The 24753-nt window shown below is 37.5% G+C and overlaps 1 protein-coding gene across 15 annotated transcripts in view; it reads right to left on the reverse strand.

Annotated features, from left to right (window-relative positions):
- ATP2B2 (ATPase plasma membrane Ca2+ transporting 2) overlaps positions 1-24522 on the reverse strand; it is a 281828-nt gene extending 257306 nt beyond the window's left edge. For 12 of the 15 annotated variants that reach the window (XR_008845052.1, XM_056525275.1, XM_056525284.1 and 9 more), the window contains exon 1: positions 23680-23819. The gene's annotated coding sequence lies outside the window, so the exon portion shown is untranslated. Of the gene's footprint in view, positions 1-23465; positions 23592-23679; positions 23820-24295 lie in introns of those variants that run through there. The other 3 variants (XM_056525278.1, XM_056525274.1, XM_056525276.1) reach the window with 2 other exon arrangements.
- Positions 24523-24753: the final 231 nt, after the last annotated feature.

A 24753-nucleotide genomic window follows, 5' to 3' on the forward strand; every position in this document is an offset into this window, starting at 1 on the left:
GTCAGACGAATAGCGGTGGTTTTGTTTGTTAACTTTACCATTCACATAAAAGTTTGCCTCATCACTGAACAAAATCTTCTTCATAAACTGAGGGTCCTGTTCCATTTTTGTTTTGCCCATTCTGCAGCACCTGAAACTACAGATACTGGAAGCCTGTGCTAGCATTTCTCCTGCGGTGTTGCTATCAGTGTGTGAAGACTGGGAGAAGAGGGTTGCATTGACAATCCAACACAATGGGCAGCACATTGAACACATTTTATAAGTGGTTATAAATTTGTAAATAACTCATGAAAGAATAAAGTTACATTAAAACCAAGCACATCATTGTTTTTCTTGTGGAATTCCCAATAAGTTTGATGTGTCACATGACCCTCTTCCTATTGAAAAAACAAAAGTTGGATTCAAAATGGCCGCCATGGTCACCACCCATCTTGAAAAGTTTTCCCCCTCACATATACTAATGTGCAACAAACAGGAAGTTAATGTCACCAACCATTCCCATTTTATTAAAGTGTTTCCATATAAATGGCCCACCCTGTATATCACCTGTATAATACCAGGACCACACATTATATATCACCTGTATAATACCAGGACCACACATTATTATATATTACCTGTATAATACCAGGACCTCACATTATATATCACCTGTATAATACCAGGACCATACATTATTATATATTACCTGTTCAATACCAGGACCACACATTATATATCACCTGTATAATACCAGGACCACACATTATATATCACCTGTAGAATACCAGGACCACACATTATATATCACCTGTATAATACCAGGACCACACATTATTATATATTACCTGTATAATACCAGGACCACACATTATATATCACCTGTATAATACCAGGACCACACATTATTATATATTACCTGTATAATACCAGGACCACACATTATATATCACCTGTATAATACCAGGACCACACATTATTATATATTACCTGTTTAATACCAGGACCACACATTATATATCACCTGTATAATACCAGGACCACACATTATATATCACCTGTATAATACCAGGAAAATACATTATATATCACCTGTATAATACCAGGACCACACATTATATATCACCTGTAGAATACCAGGACCACACATTATATATCATCTGTATAATACCAAGACCACACATTATATATCACCTGTATAATACCAGGACCACACATTATATATCACCTGTATAATACCAGGACCACACATTATATATCACCTGTATAATACCAGGACCATACATTATTATATATCACCTGTATAATACCAGGACCATACATTATTATATATCACCTGTATAATACCAGGAACATACATTATATATCACCTGTATAATACCAGGACCATACATTATTATATATTACCTGTATAATACCAGGACCACACATTATATATCACCTGTATAATACCAGGACCACACATTATTATATATTACTTGTATAATACCAGGACCACACATTATATATCACCTGTATAATATCAGAACATACATTATATATCACCTGTATAATACCCGGACCATACATTATTATATATTACCTGTATAATACCAGGACCACACATTATATATCACCTGTATAATACCAGGACCACACATTATTATATATTACCTGTATAATACCAGGACCACACATTATATATCACCTGTATAATATCGGGAACATAAATTATATATCACCTGTATAATACCCGGACCATACATTATTATATATTATCTGTATAATACCAGGAACATACATTATATATCACCTGTATAATACCAGGACCATACATTATTATATATTACCTGTATAATACCAGGACCACACATTATATATCACCTGTATAATACCAGGACCACACATTATTATATATTACCTGTATAATACCAGGACCACACATTATATATCACCTGTATAATATCGGGAACATACATTATATATCCCCTGTATAATATCAGAACATACATTATATATCACCTGTATAATACCAGGACCATACATTATTATATATTACCTGTATAATACCAGGACCACACATTATATATCACCTGTATAATACCAGGACCACACATTATTATATATTACCTGTATAATACCAGGACCACACATTATATATCACCTGTATAATATCGGGAACATACATTATATATCCCCTGTATAATATCAGAACATACATTATATATCACCTGTATAATACCAGGACCATACATTATTATATATTACCTGTATAATACCAGGACCACACATTATATATCACCTGTATAATATCATGACCACACATTATATATCACCTGTATAATACCAGGACCACACATTATATATCACCTGTATAATATCGGGAACATACATTATATATCCCCGGTATAATATCAGAACATACATTATATATCACCTGTATAATACCAGGACCATACTTTATTATATATTACCTGTATAATACCAGGACCACACATTATATATCACCTGTATGTCTATTGTCACTGTATGCTCTATTTTCAGCTGACTGGATAGCGCAACAGATCACGCTTTTGAGTTAAGTTTGCATCCCACTTTCAGCGGGATTCAGATGATACGTCTGATGGAGTCTTTAATGTAGTGTGAACTTAGCCTAATACCAGGAACAGAGATCAAATTTTTTGCATCCTGTTGTCCTGTTTTTTTTTTTTTATTATTATAAAATAATTTACAGGAAGAAACAGGAAGCTTTTAAAGATCAAATGTCTGTTTTTTTAAATTAGTTTTTTCTTGACATATCCATTGGGAGAATGAGCATCACTTTGCACTTGTTTGTAGGACATGTTTACATCTGCATTGGAGAATCTATAGTTTTTCCATTCATCTGCCCTATCACTGGAACAGAAGAATGAAAGAACAGAAACTGAGCCCAATGGACCCCACTGACATTAACAGGGTCCCTTAGGTTTCCAAAATGGCGTCCATATATTACTGGACTTTACCAGGCAAAAAAATTCACAAATAGATATGCCCGCATAGACAAACAGCAGTAATAAACTACACTACAGTAGTAGTGCAATGTATTATATAAGAGTTAAGAAGATTGCTGGTGAAAGTCCCCCTAGTGAGGCTAGTTAAAAAGTAAAAAATAAATAGTAAATAGTTTTAACCCCTTGAGGACGCAGGGTTTTTCCGTTTTTGCATTTTAATTTTTTCCTCATCACCTTCTAAAAATCATAACGCTTTCAATTTTGCACCTAAAATTCCATTTTATGGCCTATTTTTGGCGCCACCAATTCTACTTTGCAGTGACATTGGTCATTTTACCATAATATCCATGGTGAAGCGGAAAAAAAATTCATTGTGTGACAAAATTGAAGAAAAAATGCCATTTTGTAAATGTGGGGGGCTTCCGTTTCTACGCAGTGCATTTTTTGGCAAAATTGACACCTCATCTTTATTCTGTAGGTCCATACGATTAAAATGATACCCTACTTATATAGGTTTGATTTTTTAGTACTTCTAAAAAAAATCATAACTATATACAGGAAAATGTATATGTTTAAAATTCTCACCTTCTGACCCCCTTTAACTTTTTTATTTTTCCGCGTACGGGCCGGTATGAGGGCTCATTTTTTTCCGTGCATTGACATGGCAAAGATCAGTGTTATCAGCGGTCGACTACTCAAGCCTGTATTTCAGGCTTGGAGCAATCAATCGCCGATCGGACACGACGGAGGCAGGTAAGGGGACCACCGCTAGCGTTCTAGCTGATCGGGACATTGCAATTTCACCGCGATGGTCCCGATCAGCCCGACTGAGCTAATGGGAAGCTTTTACTTTCATTCTAGACACGGCGATCAACTTTGAACGCCATGTCTAAACGGTTAATAGCGCGCGGCACAACGATCGGTGCCGCAGGCTATTAGCCCAGGGTCCCGGCTTTCATTTGCCGCCGGGACTGTGACCCCGCGTTATATACCGGGGCCGGTCGCAGGGCATACAGTTACGCCCTGCATCCTTAAGAGGTAAAAAATCCCCCACCCAACTCCCCAAAAATAAAATGCATAAATTCCTCATATAAAATACTTTTTAGTAATAATAATAAAAATAATTTAAAAAAAACTATACATATATGTTATTGCCACATCCGTAACAACGGGAACTATAAAAAATATTTAATTATTCATCCAGCACAGTGAAAGCTGTAAAAAAAAATATGTACAAAACATTCTGAAAACAGCAGTAATTTGTTAGTCCACCTCTCACAAAATGGTTAAAGTGTACCTGTTGTTAACAAAAAAACTTTTTATATAATGTAGATATTACCATTATAGGAATATTTGTAATATACAATGGTTAAAAAATGTGTATATTTTTATCCCTACAGCTATTGTCTGTGCGTCTCTCTGAGGAGTCCAAATACAGGAAGTGTGGGTGGACAAGCAGGGCTCTGTGCACTGAGGACAAGCGGGGCTCTGTACACCGAGGACAAGCAGGGCTCTATACACCTAGGACAAGCAGGGCTCTGTGCACCGAGGACAAGCAGGGCTCTGTGCACCGAGGACAAGCAGGGCTCTGTGCACCGAGGACAAGCAGGGCTCTTCTCACCGAGGACAAGCAGGGCTCTGTACACCGAGGACAAGCAGGGCTCTGTGTACTGAGGACAAGCAGGGCTCTGTACACTGAGGACAAGCAGGGCTTTGTACACTGAGGACAAGCAGGGCTCTGTGCACTGAGGACAAGCAGGGCTCTGTACACTGAGGACAAGCAGGGCTCTGTGCACTGAGGACAAGCAGGGCTCTGTGCACTGAGGACAAGCAGGGCTCTGTACACTGAGGACAAGCAGGGCTCTGTGCACTGAGGACAAGCAGGGCTCTGTACACTGAGGAAAAGCAGGGCTCTGTACACTGAGGACAAGCAGGGCACTGTACACTGAGGACAAGCAGGGTTCTGTGCACTGAGGACAAGACGGGGTCTGTACACTGAGGACAAGCAGGGCTCTGTGCACTGAGGACAAGCAGGGCTCTGTACACTGAGGACAAGCAGGGCACTGTACACTGAGGACAAGCAGGGCTCTTTACACTGAGGACAAGCAGAGCTCTGTACACTGAGGACAAGCAGCGCTCTGTACACTGAGGATAAGCAGAGCTCTGTACACTGAGGATAAGCAGAGCTCTGTACACTGAGGACAAGCAGGACTCTGTACACTGAGGACAAGCAGGGCTTTGTGCACTGAGGGAAAGCAGGGCTCTCCCAGCTCACACAGCAGGATGATTGACAAGCCAGTGAGCCTGCACAGAGTCCTGCTTGTCCTGCCCTCACTTCCTGTATTTGGACTCCTCACAGAGACACACAGGAAATAGCTGCAGGGACAGCATTTTGTCAGCCGAAAATATAAAATGTTTTATTTAATGTATATTACAAATATGCATATAATAGTATTATCTACATTATATGAAAATATTTTGTTAACAACAGGTACACTTTAAAGCGATCAAATCATTTGTTCCTAACACTGATACCAGTAAAAACTAGTTTTTCCTGCAAAAAACAAGCCACACCCAAAATTAAGCGTTATGGGTCTTGGAATGTGGTGACATATAATTTTTTTGTTGTTTTGTTTTATTTATTTATTTTACATATATATATATATATATATATATATATATATATATAATGTTTTTATTATACCAAAATGCTAAAACTTGAAATAAAACTATATACATTTAGTAATTGTGTAGCAAAATCAGTTGCACAAAAATATGCAGCAGATCCTGTATGTGTGAACGTACCCTCAGGCTAAATTCATCCTGCGTTTAGTGCTTCGGTCACAGGTATACCTCTGCATCCCACCAAGAACATACAAGGTAGAATGAATACTGTGGCAGGGAGCAGTAGATGCCATTTATTTCATTGGCTCTAGTGCTGTTTGGGCCGTATATGCATACCGGTATATACCGGTATAAGTTAACGGCTATTTATCCCCCCCCCGGCGACACAACCCGTCACACCGCACCCCGTCCCCCCCCTCCCTACTAGGTTCGGCCCACTGAAATGAATGGTGTCCATTTCTCTTTGCCACAGCATACGTCAGCATCCTGTTCTTGGCGGGATGCCGAGGGAAACTTGTGACAACCCTAAACGCAATATGAACTTAGTCTAACCATGTGGATACCCCATTAACAATCAATATATCCTTTAACAAAGCATTCCAAAACAAATAACATATCAAGCAGACGATTAACAGAGAAGCCAACTGTGAGCAGACCATACCCCCAATATAATACCAGGAACACAAGTCTAGTAAAATACCAGGAACACACATTAGATATCACCCGTATTATACATAATATACACCTGTTATCACTTGTATAATATCAGGACACACATTAGATGTCACCTGTATAATACCAGGAACATCCATTAGATGTTACCTCATGTACTTTAATGATCCGACCGGAGTCAAACGGTGACTTCGGTCTGCTCAGTTTTGACCCGTATGCGGTTTCCTGACCGGACCTAAAACCGTAGTATACTATGGTTTTAGGTCCGGTCAGGAAACCGCATACGGGTCAAAACTGAGCCGACCGGAGTCACTGTTTGACTCCTGTCGGATCATTAAAGTAAATGGAGTCAGGGGCTGATCCGGCTGGGGAACGGGAGCGCCCGGTTTTCCCCTCCCCCAGCCGGATCCGGCACCCGTATGTACAAAACGTGGTTTGAATGCAGCCTTACACATATCCGTATGTCCCAGGAACATACATTATATATCACCTGTATAATACCAGGATCACACATTATATATCACCTGTATAATACCAGGACCACACATTATATATCACCTGTATAATACCAGGACCACACATTATATATCACCTGTATAATACCAGGACCGCACATTATATATCCCCTGTATAACACCAGGACCACACATTATATACCACCTTTATAATACCAGGACCACACATTATATATCACCTGTATAATACCAGGACCACACATTATATATCGCCTGTATAACACCAGGACCACACATTATATATCACCTGTATAATATCAGGACCACACATTATATATCACCTGTATAATACCAGGACCACACATTATATATCGCCTGTATAATACCAGGTACATACATTATATATCACCTGTTTAATACCAGGAACATACATTATATATCACCTGTATAATACCAGGACCACACATTATATATCACCTGTATAATACCAGGAACATACATTAGATGCCACCTGTAATAATACCAGGAACATACATTAGATGTCACCTGTATAATACCAGGACCACACATTATATATCACCTGGAGAATATCAGGACCACACACTATATATCACCTGTATAATACCAGGAACATACATTAGATGTCACCTGTATAATATCAGGACCACACATTATATATCACCTGGAGAATATCAGGACCACACATTATATATCACCTGTAATAATATCAGGACCACACACTATATATCACCTGTATAATACCAGGACCACACATTATATATCACCTGTATAATACCAGGACCACACATTATATATCACCTGTATAATACCAAAACCACACATTATATATCGCCTATATAATACCAGGAACATACATTATATATATCACCTGTATAATACCAGGAACATACATTATATATCACCTGTATAATACCAGGAACATACATTATATATCACCTGTATAATACCAGGAACATACATTAGATGCCACCTGTAATAATACCAGGAACATACATTAGATGTCACCTGTATAATACCAGGACCACACATTATATATCACCTGGAGAATATCAGGACCACACACTATATATCACCTGTATAATACCAGGAACGTACATTAGATGTCACCTGTATAATATCAGGACCACACATTATATATCACCTGGAGAATATCAGGACCACACACTATATATCACCTGTATAATACCAGGACCACACATTATATATCACCTGTATAATACCAGGACCACACATTATATATCACCTGTATAATACCAGGACCACACATTATATATCACCTGTATAATACCAGGACCACACATTATATATCACCTGTATAATACCAGGACCACACATTATATATCACCTGTATAATACCAAAACCACACATTATATATCACCTGTATAATACCAAGGCCACACACTATATATCATCTGTATAATACCAGGACCACACATTATATATCACTTGTATAATACCAGGACCACACATTATATATCACCTGTATAATACCAGGAACATATATTAGATGTCACCTGTATAATATCAGAACACACATTATATATCACCTGTATAATACCAAGACCACACATTATTATTATATATTACCTGTATAATACCAAGTCCACAGATTATATATCACCTGTATAATACCAGGGCCATACATTATATATCACCTCTATAATATCAGGAACATACATCATATATCACCTGCATAATACCAGGACCGCACATTATATATCACCTGTATAATACCAGGACCACACATTATATATCCACTGTATAATATCAGGACCACACATTATATATCACCTGTATAATACCGGGACCACACATTATATATCACCTGTATAATACCAGGACCACACATTATATATCACCTGTATAATACCAGGACCACACATTATATATCACCTGTATAATACCAGGACCACACATTATATATCACCTGTATAATACCAGGAACATACATTAGATGTCACCTGTATAATATCAGCGCACACATTATATATCACCTGTATAATATCAGGAACATACATTATATATCACCTGTATAATACCAAGACCACACATTATATATCACCTGTATAATACCAGGAACATATATTAGATGTCACCTGTATAATATCAGAACACACATTATATATCACCTGTATAATACCAAGACCACACATTATTATTATATATTACTTGTATAATACCAAGACCACAGATTATATATCACCTGTATAATACCAGGGCCATACATTATATATCACCTGTATAATATCAGGAACATACATCATATATCACCTGCATAATACCAGGACCGCACATTATATATCACCTGTATAATACCAGGACCACACATTATATATCCACTGTATAATATCAGGACCACACATTATATATCACCTGTATAATACCAGGACCACACATTATATATCACCTGTATAATACCAGGGCCATACATTATATATCCCCTCTATAATATCAGGAACATACATCATATATCACCTGCATAATACCAGGACCACACATTATATATCCCCTATATAATACCAGGACCGCACATTATATATCCACTGTATAATATCATGACCACACATTATATATCACCTGTATAATACCAGGACCACACATTATATATCCACTGTATAATATCAGGACCACACATTATATATCACCTGTATAATACCGGGACCACACATTATATATCACCTGTATAATACCAGGACCACACATTATATATCACCTGTATAATACCAGGAACATACATTAGATGTCACCTGTATAATATCAGCGCACACATTATATACCACCTGTATAATATCAGGAACATACATTATATACCACCTGTATAATATCAGGAACATATATTATGTATCACCTGTATAATACCAGGACCACACATTGTATATCACCTGTATAATACCAGGAACATACATTATATATCACCTGTATAATATCAGGAACATACATTATTTATCACCTGTATAATACCAGTAACATACATTATTTATCACCTGTATAATACCAGGACCACACATTATATATCACCTGTAATAATACCAGGAACATACATTAGATGTCACCTGTATAATATCAGAACACACATTATATATCACCTGTATAATACAAGGACCACACATTATATATCACTTGTATAATATCAGGAACATACATTATATATCACCTGTATAATACCAGGACCACACATTGTATATCACCTGTATAATACCAGGACCACACATTATTATATATTACCAGTATAATACCAAGACCACACATTATATATCAACTGTATAATACCAGGACCACACATTATATATCACCTGTAAAATACCAGGAACATACATTAGATGTCATCTGTATAATATCAGAACACACATTATATATCACCTGTATAATACCAGGACCACACATTATATATCACTTGTATAATACCAGGGCCACACATTATATATCACCTGTATAATACCAGGAACATATATTAGATGTCACCTGTATAATATCAGGAAAATACATTATATATATCACCTGTATAATATCAGGAACATACATTATATATCACCTGTATAATACCAAGGCCACACACTATATATCACCTGTATAATACCAGGACCACACATTATATATCACTTGTATAATACCAGGACCACACATTATATATCACCTGTATAATACCAGGAACATATATTAGATGTCACCTGTATAATATCAGAACACACATTATATATCACCTGTATAATACCAAGACCACACATTATTATTATATATTACCTGTATAATACCAAGTCCACAGATTATATATCACCTGTATAATACCAGGGCCATACATTATATATCACCTCTATAATATCAGGAACATACATCATATATCACCTGCATAATACCAGGACCGCACATTATATATCACCTGTATAATACCAGGACCACACATTATATATCCACTGTATAATATCAGGACCACACATTATATATCACCTGTATAATACCGGGACCACACATTATATATCACCTGTATAATACCAGGACCACACATTATATATCACCTGTATAATACCAGGAACATACATTAGATGTCACCTGTATAATATCAGCGCACACATTATATATCACCTGTATAATATCAGGAACATACATTATATATCACCTGTATAATACCAAGACCACACATTATATATCACCTGTATAATACCAGGACCACACATTATATATCACCTGTATAATATCAGGAACATACATTATATATCACCTGTATAATACCAAGACCACACATTATATATCACCTGTATAATACCAGGAACATATATTAGATGTCACCTGTATAATATCAGAACACACATTATATATCACCTGTATAATACCAAGACCACACATTATTATTATATATTACTTGTATAATACCAAGACCACAGATTATATATTACCTGTATAATACCAGGGCCATACATTATATATCACCTCTATAATATCAGGAACATACATCATATATCACCTGCATAATACCAGGACCACACATTATATATCCCCTATATAATACCAGGACCGCACATTATATATCCACTGTATAATATCAGGACCACACATTATATATCACCTGTATAATACCAGGACCACACATTATATATCCACTGTATAATATCAGGACCACACATTATATATCACCTGTATAATACCGGGACCACACATTATATATCACCTGTATAATACCAGGACCACACATTATATATCACCTGTATAATACCAGGAACATACATTAGATGTCACCTGTATAATATCAGCGCACACATTATATACCACCTGTATAATATCAGGAACATACATTATATACCACCTGTATAATATCAGGAACATATATTATATATCACCTGTATAATACCAGGACCACACATTGTATATCACCTGTATAATACCAGGAACATACATTATATATCACCTGTATAATATCAGGAACATACATTATTTATCACCTGTATAATACCAGTAACATACATTATTTATCACCTGTATAATACCAGGACCACACATTATATATCACCTGTAATAATACCAGGAACATACATTAGATGTCACCTGTATAATATCAGAACACACATTATATATCACCTGTATAATACCAGGACCACACATTATATATCACTTGTATAATATCAGGAACATACATTATATATCACCTGTATAATACCAGGACCACACATTATATATCACCTGTATAATACCAGGACCACACATTATTATATATTACCAGTATAATACCAAGACCACACATTATATATCAACTGTATAATACCAGGACCACACATTATATATCACCTGTAAAATACCAGGAACATACATTAGATGTCATCTGTATAATATCAGAACACACATTATATATCACCTGTATAATACCAGGACCACACATTATATATCACCTGTATAATACCAGGACCACACATTATATATCACCTGTATAATACCAGGGCCACACATTATATATCACCTGTATAATACCAGGAACATATATTAGATGTCACCTGTATAATATCAGGAAAATACATTATATATATATCACCTGTATAATATCAGGAACATACATTATATATCACCTGTATAATACCAGGACCACACATTATATATCACCTGTATAATACCAGGGACATATATTAGATGTCACCTGTATAATATCAGGAACATACATTATATATCACCTGTATAATATCAGGAACATACATTATATATCACCTATATAATACCAGGACCACACATTATATATCCCCTGTATAATATCAGGACCACACATTATATATCACCTGTATAATACCAGGACCACACATTATTATATATTACCTGTATAATACCAAGACCACACATTATATATCACCTGTATAATACCAGGAAAATACATTAGACGTCACCTGTATAATATCAGAACACACATTATATATCACCTGTATAAGACCAGGACCACACATTATATATCACCTGTATAATACCAGGACCACACATTATATATCACCTGTATAATACCAGGGCCACACATTATATATCACCTGTATAATACCAGGAACATATATTAGATGTCACCTGTATAATATCAGGAACATACATTATATATCACCTGTATAATATCAGGAACATACATTATATATCACCTGTATAATACCAGGACCACACATTGTATATCACCTGTATAATACCAGGAACATATATTAGATGTCACCTGTATAATATCAGGAACATACATTATATATCACCTGTATAATACCAGGACCACACATTATATATCACCTGTATAATACCAGGACCACACATTATATATCACCTGTATAATACCAGGAACATATATTAGATGTCACCTGTATAATATCAGGAACATACATTATATATCACCTGTATAATACCAGGAACATATATTAGATGTCACCTGTATAATATCAGGACCACACATTATATATCACCTGTATAATACCAGGACCACACAATATATATCACCTGTATAATACCAGGACCACACATTATATTACACCTGTATAATACCAGGACCACACATTATATATCACCTGTATAATACCAGGAACATATATTAGATGTCACCTGTATAATATCAGGACCACACATTATATATCACCTGTATAATACCAGGACCACACATTATATATCACCTGTATAATACCAGGACCACACATTATATATCACCTGTATAACACCAGGATCACACATTATATATCCCCTGTATGATATCAGGACCACACATTATATATCACCTTTATAATACCAAGACCACACATTATATATCCCCTGTAAAATACCAGGACCACACATTATATATCCCCTGTATAATATCAGGACCACACATTATATATCACCTGTATAATACCAGGACCACACATTATATATCACCTGTAAAATACCAGGACCACACATTATATATCACCTGTATAATACCAGCAACATACATTATATATCACCTGTATAATACCAGGGCCACATATTATATATCACCTGTATAATATCAGCAACATACATTATATATCACCTGTATAATACCAGGACCATACATTATATATCACCTGTATTATACCAGGACCACACATTATATGTTACCTGTATAATATCAGGACCACACATTATATATCACCTGTATAATACCAGGACCACACATTATATGTTACCTGTATAATACCAAGACCACACATTGTATATCACCTGTATAATACTAGGGCCACATATTATATATCACCTGTATAATATCAGGACCACACATTATATATCACCTGTATAATACCAGGACCACACATTATATATCACTTGTATAATACCAGGACCACACATTATATATCACCTGTATAATATCAGGACCACACATTATATATCACCTGTATAATACCAGTAACATACATTATATATCACCTGTATAATACCAGGAACATACATTATATATCACCTGTATAATACCAGGAACACACATTATATATCACCTGTATAATATCAGGAACATACATCATATATCACCTGTATAATACCAGGACCACACATTATATATCACCTGTATAATACCAGGAACATACATTATATATCACCTGTATAATACCAGGACCACACATTATATATCACCGGTATAATACCAGGACCACACATTATATATCACCTGTATAATACCAGGACCACACATTATATATCACCTGTATAATACCAGGACCACACATTATATTTCACCTGTATAATACCAGGACCACACATTATATATCACCTGCATAATACCAGGACCACACATTATATATCACCTGTATAATACCAGGACCACAAATTATATATCACCTGTATAATATCAGGACCACACATTATATATCACCTGTATAATACCAGTAACATACATTATATATCACCTGTATAATACCAGGACCACACAATTTATATCACCTGTATAATATCAGGAACATACATCATATATCACCTGTATAATACCAGGGCCACACATTATATATCACCTGTCTAATATCAGGACCACACATTATATATCACCTGTTTAATACCAGGGCCACACATTATATATCACCTGTATAATATCAGGACATACATTAGATGTCACCTGTATAATACCAGGACCACACATTATATATCACCTGTATAATACCAGGACCACACATTATATATCACCTGTATAATACCAGGACCACAAATTATATATCACCTGTATAATATCAGGACCACACATTATATATCACCTGTATAATACCAGGACCACACATTATATATCACCTGTTTAATACCAGGACCACACATTATATATCACCTGTATAATACCAGTAACATACATTATATATCACCTGTATAATACCAGGACCACACAATTTATATCACCTGTATAATATCAGGAACATACATCATATATCACCTGTATAATACCAGGGCCACACATTATATATCACCTGTCTAATATCAGGACCACACATTATATATCACCTGTTTAATACCAGGGCCACACATTATATATCACCTGTATAATATCAGGACATACATTAGATGTCACCTGTATAATACCAGGACCACACATTATATATCACCTGTATAATATCAGGACCACACATTATATATCACCTGTATAATACCAGGACCACACATTATATATCACCTGTTTAATACCAGGACCACACATTATATATCACCTGTTTAATACCAGGGCCACACATTATATATCACCTGTATAATATCAGGAACATACATTAGTTATCACCTGTATAATACCAGGACCACACATTATATATCACCTGTATAATACCAGGACCACACATTATATATCACCTGTATAATACCAGGACCACACATTATATATCACCTGTATAATACCAGGACCACACATTATATATCACCTGTATAATACCAGGACCACACATTATATATCACCTGTTTAATACCAGGACCACACATTATATATCACCTGTTTAATACCAGGGCCACACATTATATATCACCTGTATAATATCAGGAACATACATTAGTTATCACCTGTATAATACCAGGACCACACATTATATATCACCTGTATAATACCAGGACCACACATTATATATCACCTGTATAATACCAGGACCACAAATTATATATCACCTGTATAATATCAGGACCACACATTATATATCACCTGTATAATACCAGGACCACACATTATATATCACCTGTTTAATACCAGGACCACACATTATATATCACCTGTATAATACCAGGACCACAAATTATATATCACCTGTATAATATCAGGACCACACATTATATATCACCTGTATAATACCAGTAACATACATTATATATCACCTGTATAATACCAGGACCACACAATTTATATCACCTGTATAATATCAGGAACATACATCATATATCACCTGTATAATACCAGGGCCACACATTATATATCACCTGTCTAATATCAGGACCACACATTATATATCACCTGTTTAATACCAGGGCCACACATTATATATCACCTGTATAATATCAGGACATACATTAGATGTCACCTGTATAATACCAGGACCACACATTATATATCACCTGTATAATACCAGGACCACACATTATATATCACCTGTATAATACCAGGACCACAAATTATATATCACCTGTATAATATCAGGACCACACATTATATATCACCTGTATAATACCAGGACCACACATTATATATCACCTGTTTAATACCAGGACCACACATTATATATCACCTGTATAATACCAGTAACATACATTATATATCACCTGTATAATATCAGGACCACACATTATATATCACCTGTATAATACCAGGACCACACATTATATATCACCTGTTTAATACCAGGACCACACATTATATATCACCTGTTTAATACCAGGGCCACACATTATATATCACCTGTATAATATCAGGAACATACATTAGTTATCACCTGTATAATACCAGGACCACACATTATATATCACCTGTATAATACCAGGACCACACATTATATATCACCTGTATAATACCAGGACCACACATTATATATCACCTGTATAATACCAGGACCACACATTATATATCACCTGTATAATACCAGGACCACACATTATATATCACCTGTTTAATACCAGGACCACACATTATATATCACCTGTTTAATACCAGGGCCACACATTATATATCACCTGTATAATATCAGGAACATACATTAGTTATCACCTGTATAATACCAGGACCACACATTATATATCACCTGTATAATACCAGGACCACACATTATATATCACCTGTATAATACCAGGACCACACATTATATATCACCTGTATAATACCAGGACCACACATTATTATATATTACCTGTATAATACCAAGACCGTACATTATATATCACCTGTATAATATCATGACCACACATTATATATCACCTGTATAATACCAGGAACATACATTAGATGTCACCTGTATAATATCAGAACACACATTATGTATCACCTGTATAATACCAGGACCACACATTATATATCACCTGTATAACACCGGGACCACACAATATATATCACCTGTATAATACCAGGACCACACATTATATATCACCTGTATAAATACCAGGAACATACATTATTATATATTACCTGTTTAATACCAGGACCACACATTATATATCACCTGTATAATACCAGGACCACACATTATATATCACCTGTATAATACCAGGACCACACATTATATATCACCTGTATAATACCAGGACCACACATTATATATCACCTGTATAATACCAGGACCACACATTATATATCACCTGTTTAATACCAGGGCCACACATTATATATCACCTGTATAATATCAGGAACATACATTAGTTATCACCTGTATAATACCAGGACCACACATTATATATCACCTGTATAATACCTGGACCACACATTATATATCACCTGTATAATACCAGGACCACACATTATATATCACCTGTATAATACCAGGACCACACATTATATATCACCTGTATAATACCAGGACCACACATTATATATCACATGAATAATACCAAGAACATACATTATATATCACCTGTATAATACAAGGACCGCACATAATATATCACCTGTATAATACCAGGACCACACATTATATATCACCTGTATAATACCAGGACCACACATTATTATATATTACTTGTATAATACCAAGACCGTACATTATATATCACCTGTATAATATCATGACCACACATTATATATCACCTGTATAATACCAGGAACATACATTAGATGTCACCTGTATAATATCAGAACACACATTATGTATCACCTGTATAATACCAGGACCACACATTATATATCACCTGTATAACACCGGGACCACACAATATATATCACCTGTATAATACCAGGACCACACATTATATATCACCTGTATAAATACCAGGAACATACATTATTATATATTACCTGTTTAATACCAGGACCACACATTATATATCACCTGTATAATACCAGGACCACACATTATATATCACCTGTATAATACCAGGACCACACATTATATATCACCTGTATAATACCAGGACCACACATTATATATCACCTGTATAATACCAGGACCACACATTATATATCACATGAATAATACCAAGAACATACATTATATATCACCTGTATAATACAAGGACCGCACATAATATATCACCTGTATAATAACAGGACCACACATTATATATCACCTGTATAATACCAGGACCACACATTATATATCCCCTGTATAATACCAGGACCACACATTATATATCACCTGTATAATACCAGGACCACACATTATATATCACCTGTATAATACCAGGACCACACATTATATATCACCTGTATAATACCAGGACCACACATTATATATCACATGAATAATACCAAGAACATACATTATATATCACCTGTATAATACAAGGACCGCACATAATATATCACCTGTATAATACCAGGACCACACATTATATATCACCTGTATAATACCAGGACCACACATTATTATATATTACCTGTACAATACCAAGACCGTACATTATATATCACCTGTATAATATCATGACCACACATTATATATCACCTGTATAATACCAGGAACATACATTAGATGTCACCTGTATAATATCAGAACACACATTATGTATCACCTGTATAATACCAGGACCACACATTATATATCACCTGTATAACACCGGGACCACACAATATATATCACCTGTATAATATCAGGACCACACATTATATATCACCTGTATAAATACCAGGAACATACATTATTATATATTACCTGTTTAATACCAGGACCACACATTATACATCACCTGTATAAATACCAGGAACATACATTATTATATATTACCTGTTTAATACCAGGACCACACATTATATATCACCTGTATAATACCAGGACCACACATTATATATCACCTGTATAATACCAGGACCACACATTATATATCACCTGTATAATACCAGGACCACACATTATATATCACCTGTATAATACCAGGACCACACATTATATATCACCTGTATAATACCAGGACCACACATTATATATCACCTGTATAATACCAGGACCACACATTATATATCACCTGTATAATACCAGGACCACACATTATATATCACCTGTATAATACCAGGACCACACATTATATATCAGCTGTATAATACCAGGACCACACATTATATATCACCTGTATAATACCAGGAACAGACATTATATAACACCTGTATAATACCAGGACCACACATTATATATCACCTGTATAATATCAGGAACATACATTATATATCACCTGTATAATATCAGGAACATACATTGTATATCACCTGTATAATACCAGGACCACACATTATATATCACCTGTATAATACCAGGAACATACATTATATAACACCTGTATAATACCAGGACCACACATTATATATCACCTGTATAATACCAGGACCACACATTATATATCACCTGTATAATACCAGGACCACACATTATATATCACCTGTATAATACCAGGACCACACATTATATATCACCTGTATAATACCAGGACCACACATTATATATCACCTGTATAATACCAGGACCACACATTATATATCAGCTGTATAATACCAGGACCACACATTATATATCACCTGTATAATACCAGGAACAGACATTATATAACACCTGTATAATACCAGGACCACACATTATATATCACCTGTATAATATCAGGAACATACATTATATATCACCTGTATAATATCAGGAACATACATTGTATATCACCTGTATAATACCAGGACCACACATTATATATCACCTGTATAATACCAGGAACATACATTATATAACACCTGTATAATACCAGGACCACACATTATATATCACCTGTATAATACCAGGAACATACATTATATATCACCTGTATAATACCAGGACCACACATTATATATCACCTGTATAATACCAGGAACATACATTATATATCACCTGTATAATATCAGAACACACATTATATACCACCTGTATAATATCAGGACCACACATTATATATCACCTGTATAATATCAGGACCACACATTATATATCAGCTGTATAATACCAGGACCACACATTATATATCACCTGTATAATACCAGGAACAGACATTATATATCACCTGTATAATACCAGGACCACACATTATATATCACCTGTATAATATCAGGAACATACATTATATATCACCTGTATAATACCAGGACCACACATTATATATCACCTGTATAATATCAGGAACATACATTATATAACACCTGTATAATACCAGGACCACACATTATATATCACCTGTATAATATCAGGAACATACATTATATATCACCTGTATAATATCAGAACACACATTATATACCACCTGTATAATATCAGGACCACACATTATATATCACCTGTATAATACCAGGACCACACATTATATATCACCTGTATAATATCAGGAACATACATTATATATCCCCTGTATAGTACCAGGAACATACATTAAATGTCCCCCCTATAATACAGAACATACATTAGATGCCACCTGTCTAATACTATAAACATAAATATCACCTGTATAATACCAGGAACATACATAAGATGTTGCCCCTATAATACATTACAAACATCTGATATCAATTGTATAATACCAGGAATACACATTAGATGTCCCCTGCATAAGTAGGTCGTTATATAGAAAGGCAAGTAGGTCGGTATATAGGTAGGCAGGTAGGTCACTTGTGTATAGACAGTAGGTCACCTAGTATGTGTATAAACAGGAACACACATTTGCTATACTAGAAACATTGAATATCACCTGTATATTATTGAATATCACCTGTATACCACCAGAAACATATACTATATATCACCTATATAAATATCACCTGTATAATATCATAACACACATCATATATTAGCTGTTTAATTCCAGAAACACACATTACATATCACTTATCTGCTATAGTTACATAGGTAGGTAGTAGGCAGGCATTTCAGTCACTATGAGGGAGATTTATCAAAACCTCTGCAAAGGAAAAAGTTGGTCAGTTGCCCATAGCAACCAATAAGATTGTTTCTTTCATTTGTAAAAAAAAAAAAAAAAAAAAGGCCTCAGAAAAATAAAAGAAGCGATCTGATTGGTTGCTATTGGCAACTAGCCAACTAGCCAAGGTTTTGATAAATCTCTCCCAATTGTGTATAGATGGCAGGTAGGTCAGGTCAGTCAGTAGGTGTAGAGACAAGCAGGCAAGTTGGTCAGCATGCGTATAGACAAGCAGGTAGGTTGTAATATAGATAGGCAGGTATATAGATAGGCAGGTATACTGATCAGTATGTGTATAGATAGGTAGGTGGGTCAGTATATAGATAAGCTGGTAAGTCAGTTAGGAGGTGTACAGATAGGCAGGTAGGTCAGTTGGTTGGTATGTATATAGATTGGCAGGTCTGTCGGTATATAGATAAGCAGGTAGGTCAGTTCCTAGATAGGCAAGGAGGTCAGCTATTATTTCTATAAATATGCAGGTAGGTCGGTAGGAATACAGATAGGCAGTTAGTGTGTATAGGCAGGTACGATGGTTTATAGATAGATAGGTAGGACAGTTTATAGATAGACAGGTAGGTTGGTATCTACATAGATAGGCAGATAGGTCAGTTAGTATGTGTATAGATAGGCAAGTATGTTGGTTAGTATGTATATAAATAGGCAGGTCAGTCGGTATATAGATGAGCAGGTCAATAGATAGATAGGTAGGTCGATGTATTGATGAGCAGCTCAGTAGATAGATAGGTAGGTCGGTGTATTGATGAGCAGGTCAGTAGATAGATAGGTAGGTCGGTCAGTGTATAGATGAGCAGGTCAGTAGATAGATAGGGTGGTCGGTCGGTATAAAGATAGGTAGGTTTGTCGTGTATAGATAGGCAGGTAGGACGGTATATAGATAGGCAGGCAGGTTGGTATTTAGATAGGTTACTTAGTTTGTATATAGAGAGGTAGGTAGGTCGGTATCTAGATAGGAAGGTAGGTCAGTATAGAGATAGTCAGGTAGGTCGGTATAGAGATAGTCAGGTAGGTCGGTATATAGATAGGTTGCTTAGTAAGTCTATATATAGGGAAGTAGGTCAGTATATAGAAAGGCAGGTAGGTCAGTATATATGGTCAGGTAGGTCGTTATATAGATAGGTTGCTTAGTAAGTCTATAGATAGGGAAGTAGGTCAGTATATAGAAAGGCAGGTAGGTCAGTATATATGGTCAGGTAGGTCGGTATATAGAATGGCAGGTAGGTCAGTATATATGGTCAGGTAGGTCGGTATATAGATAGATTGCTTAGTAAGTCTATAGATAGGGAAGTAGGTCGGTATATAGAAAGGCAGGTAGGTCAGTATACATGGTCAGGTAGGTCGGTATATAGATAGGTTGCTTAGTAAGTCTATAGATAGGGAAGTAGGTCAGTATATAGAAAGGCAGGTAGGTCAGTATATAAGGTCAGGTAGGTCGGTATATAGAATGGCAGGTCGGTATGGGTATATTGAGATTCTCCATGTAGTCGGTGCCCGGCAGCCAGTCATGGAGTGGGTCGGACGGTGCCCGGTGTGGGTGACCTTGTGAGCAGTGCGGGGACAGTGACCTTCTGCCGGTGTGTGGGGGGCTCATTCCCTCATGGGGGCACAGAGCAGGGAGAGGCCGCGGTGCCGGGGAGCGGGCCCGTCATCTGCACTGCAGAATGTGGAGTCACCTTGGGCTTGCAGCCCCATCACTCCCTCCTTACAGGATGACCGGGTCCGCCAGCTCGGGAGAACCCACACACCGGGAGGGAGCTGATTCCTCCTCACTCTCCGGGGCAACCTGTTCACTATAATAGGGGGTGAGGGGAGTACTACGCCCGATACTGGGGTCCCCATCACCCTGTTCACACTGATGTATATGACGATCGATCAGCTGCCCCAGATGTGCACGGAGCAGGGCAGCCGCAATGAACGGTACTTTACTCAAAGTCACCTTGGCTAGTTCACTCCTCTCCCCCCTCCCAGACAGACGCCACCTGGGCACGGGCTCCACACACAAGCCCCGGGCATCATGAGGGCTGCGATCACTCATCACCCGTCACTATGACAGCGTCCACACGGGAACCGCAAAGCAGGCTGGAATGGCCGCAGCACAGATCGATGTGATCACGGAGGAGCCATCTATGGACGACTGCAATGGAATATTCCCGGGTCTGACCGATCAAATGAAGCAAAAAGCAGTGTGCAGCCCCTCCGGGCCCCGCTCCATGCACCACTTACAAGGACAACCTGCGGGCGCCTAGCAATCACAGCCGCCCTCCTCAGGCCATCGGAGCCGGCAGCACAGCCCTGGCAGCAGCCGCAGCATCCAATCGGCTGCCTCCCCTCTGCCAAGAGACACCTGGCGCCCGGGCCCAGCTCTACAGGAATGAGTCACCTTGCTGGAGGTCCCCCGCACCGAGCGCTCAGGATGGATGCGGAGCACGCTACTTACTTGTCTACGATCTCATCATCCTCATCATCACTTCAAAGCATCTGGACCGGAGCACAATACATTACAGGAGTCCCTCTGCAGACCGTACCATCGCAGGCAGCCAGGTAGGGGGAGAAGTGAAGTTGACAGTCACAGCATCCCAGTGGTGCAGTGAGATCACAGGAGATGCATGGAAGGATGTTTACTGGCTGGAGGATGAGGAATGCACAGAAGCGGAGGAGAGGGAGGGAGAGCAAGGAGGGAGGGCACAGATGGAGCGCAACACGCACCAATGCAACACATTCACAGGGCTGCAACCCAGGACTCAACCATTCTATTGTCATCTGTGCCCCCGGGACATGCCACTGCTCCCAGTGACGTCCGCATGCCGGGCACACCGGGGGAGAGAGGGGGCGGCTGCTCGGGCACTACAACACATTCTGGAGTGGGCAGGGCCACCAGAGAAATTCCCTGTCTGCCCCCCATCAGACCTGTGCCCTGATTCCCTGGCATCCATAACTTATTCCCTTATGTAACTGCAGCGATGCCCGGGCTATAGGTGATCAGTCGGAGCCCACGAGCTGTCCACCAGTGACCCGGCCCGGGTAACCTCGTCACGACTCACACTTGTGGTTACCTGCGGAATCCTGGGGCCCTTCAGCTACTACCTGTGGCCCCGCAGAGCACGAGCCTCCATCAGTGACACAGCACAGCGCTGGCGGCCGCCCCTCTGCCGCAGTGGTGGCTCTGCTGTGGGAGGGACCGGAGGACGGACGGGGCGCTGCGGGGAAGCCATCCGCTCCGCTCACACATCTAACGGGGAACCCGGCCAGCCGACTGGGGGGAAGCCATCACTGACACCACCGGGAGAGACATAGGAAGACGGGCAGAGATGAAGGGACACAGGCAGAGATACAGAGACAGGCAGAGATACAGAGACAGGCAGAGATACAGAGACAGGTAGAGATACAGAGACAGGCAGAGATACAGAGACAGGCAGAGATACAGAGACAGGTAGAGATACAGAGACAGGCAGAGATAGAGAGACAGGCAGAGATACAGAGACAGGCAGAGATACAGAGACAGGCAGAGATA

The sequence above is a fragment of the Hyla sarda genome, chromosome 6, assembly GCF_029499605.1.
Source record: "Hyla sarda isolate aHylSar1 chromosome 6, aHylSar1.hap1, whole genome shotgun sequence".
Taxonomy (NCBI): Eukaryota; Metazoa; Chordata; class Amphibia; order Anura; family Hylidae; genus Hyla; species Hyla sarda.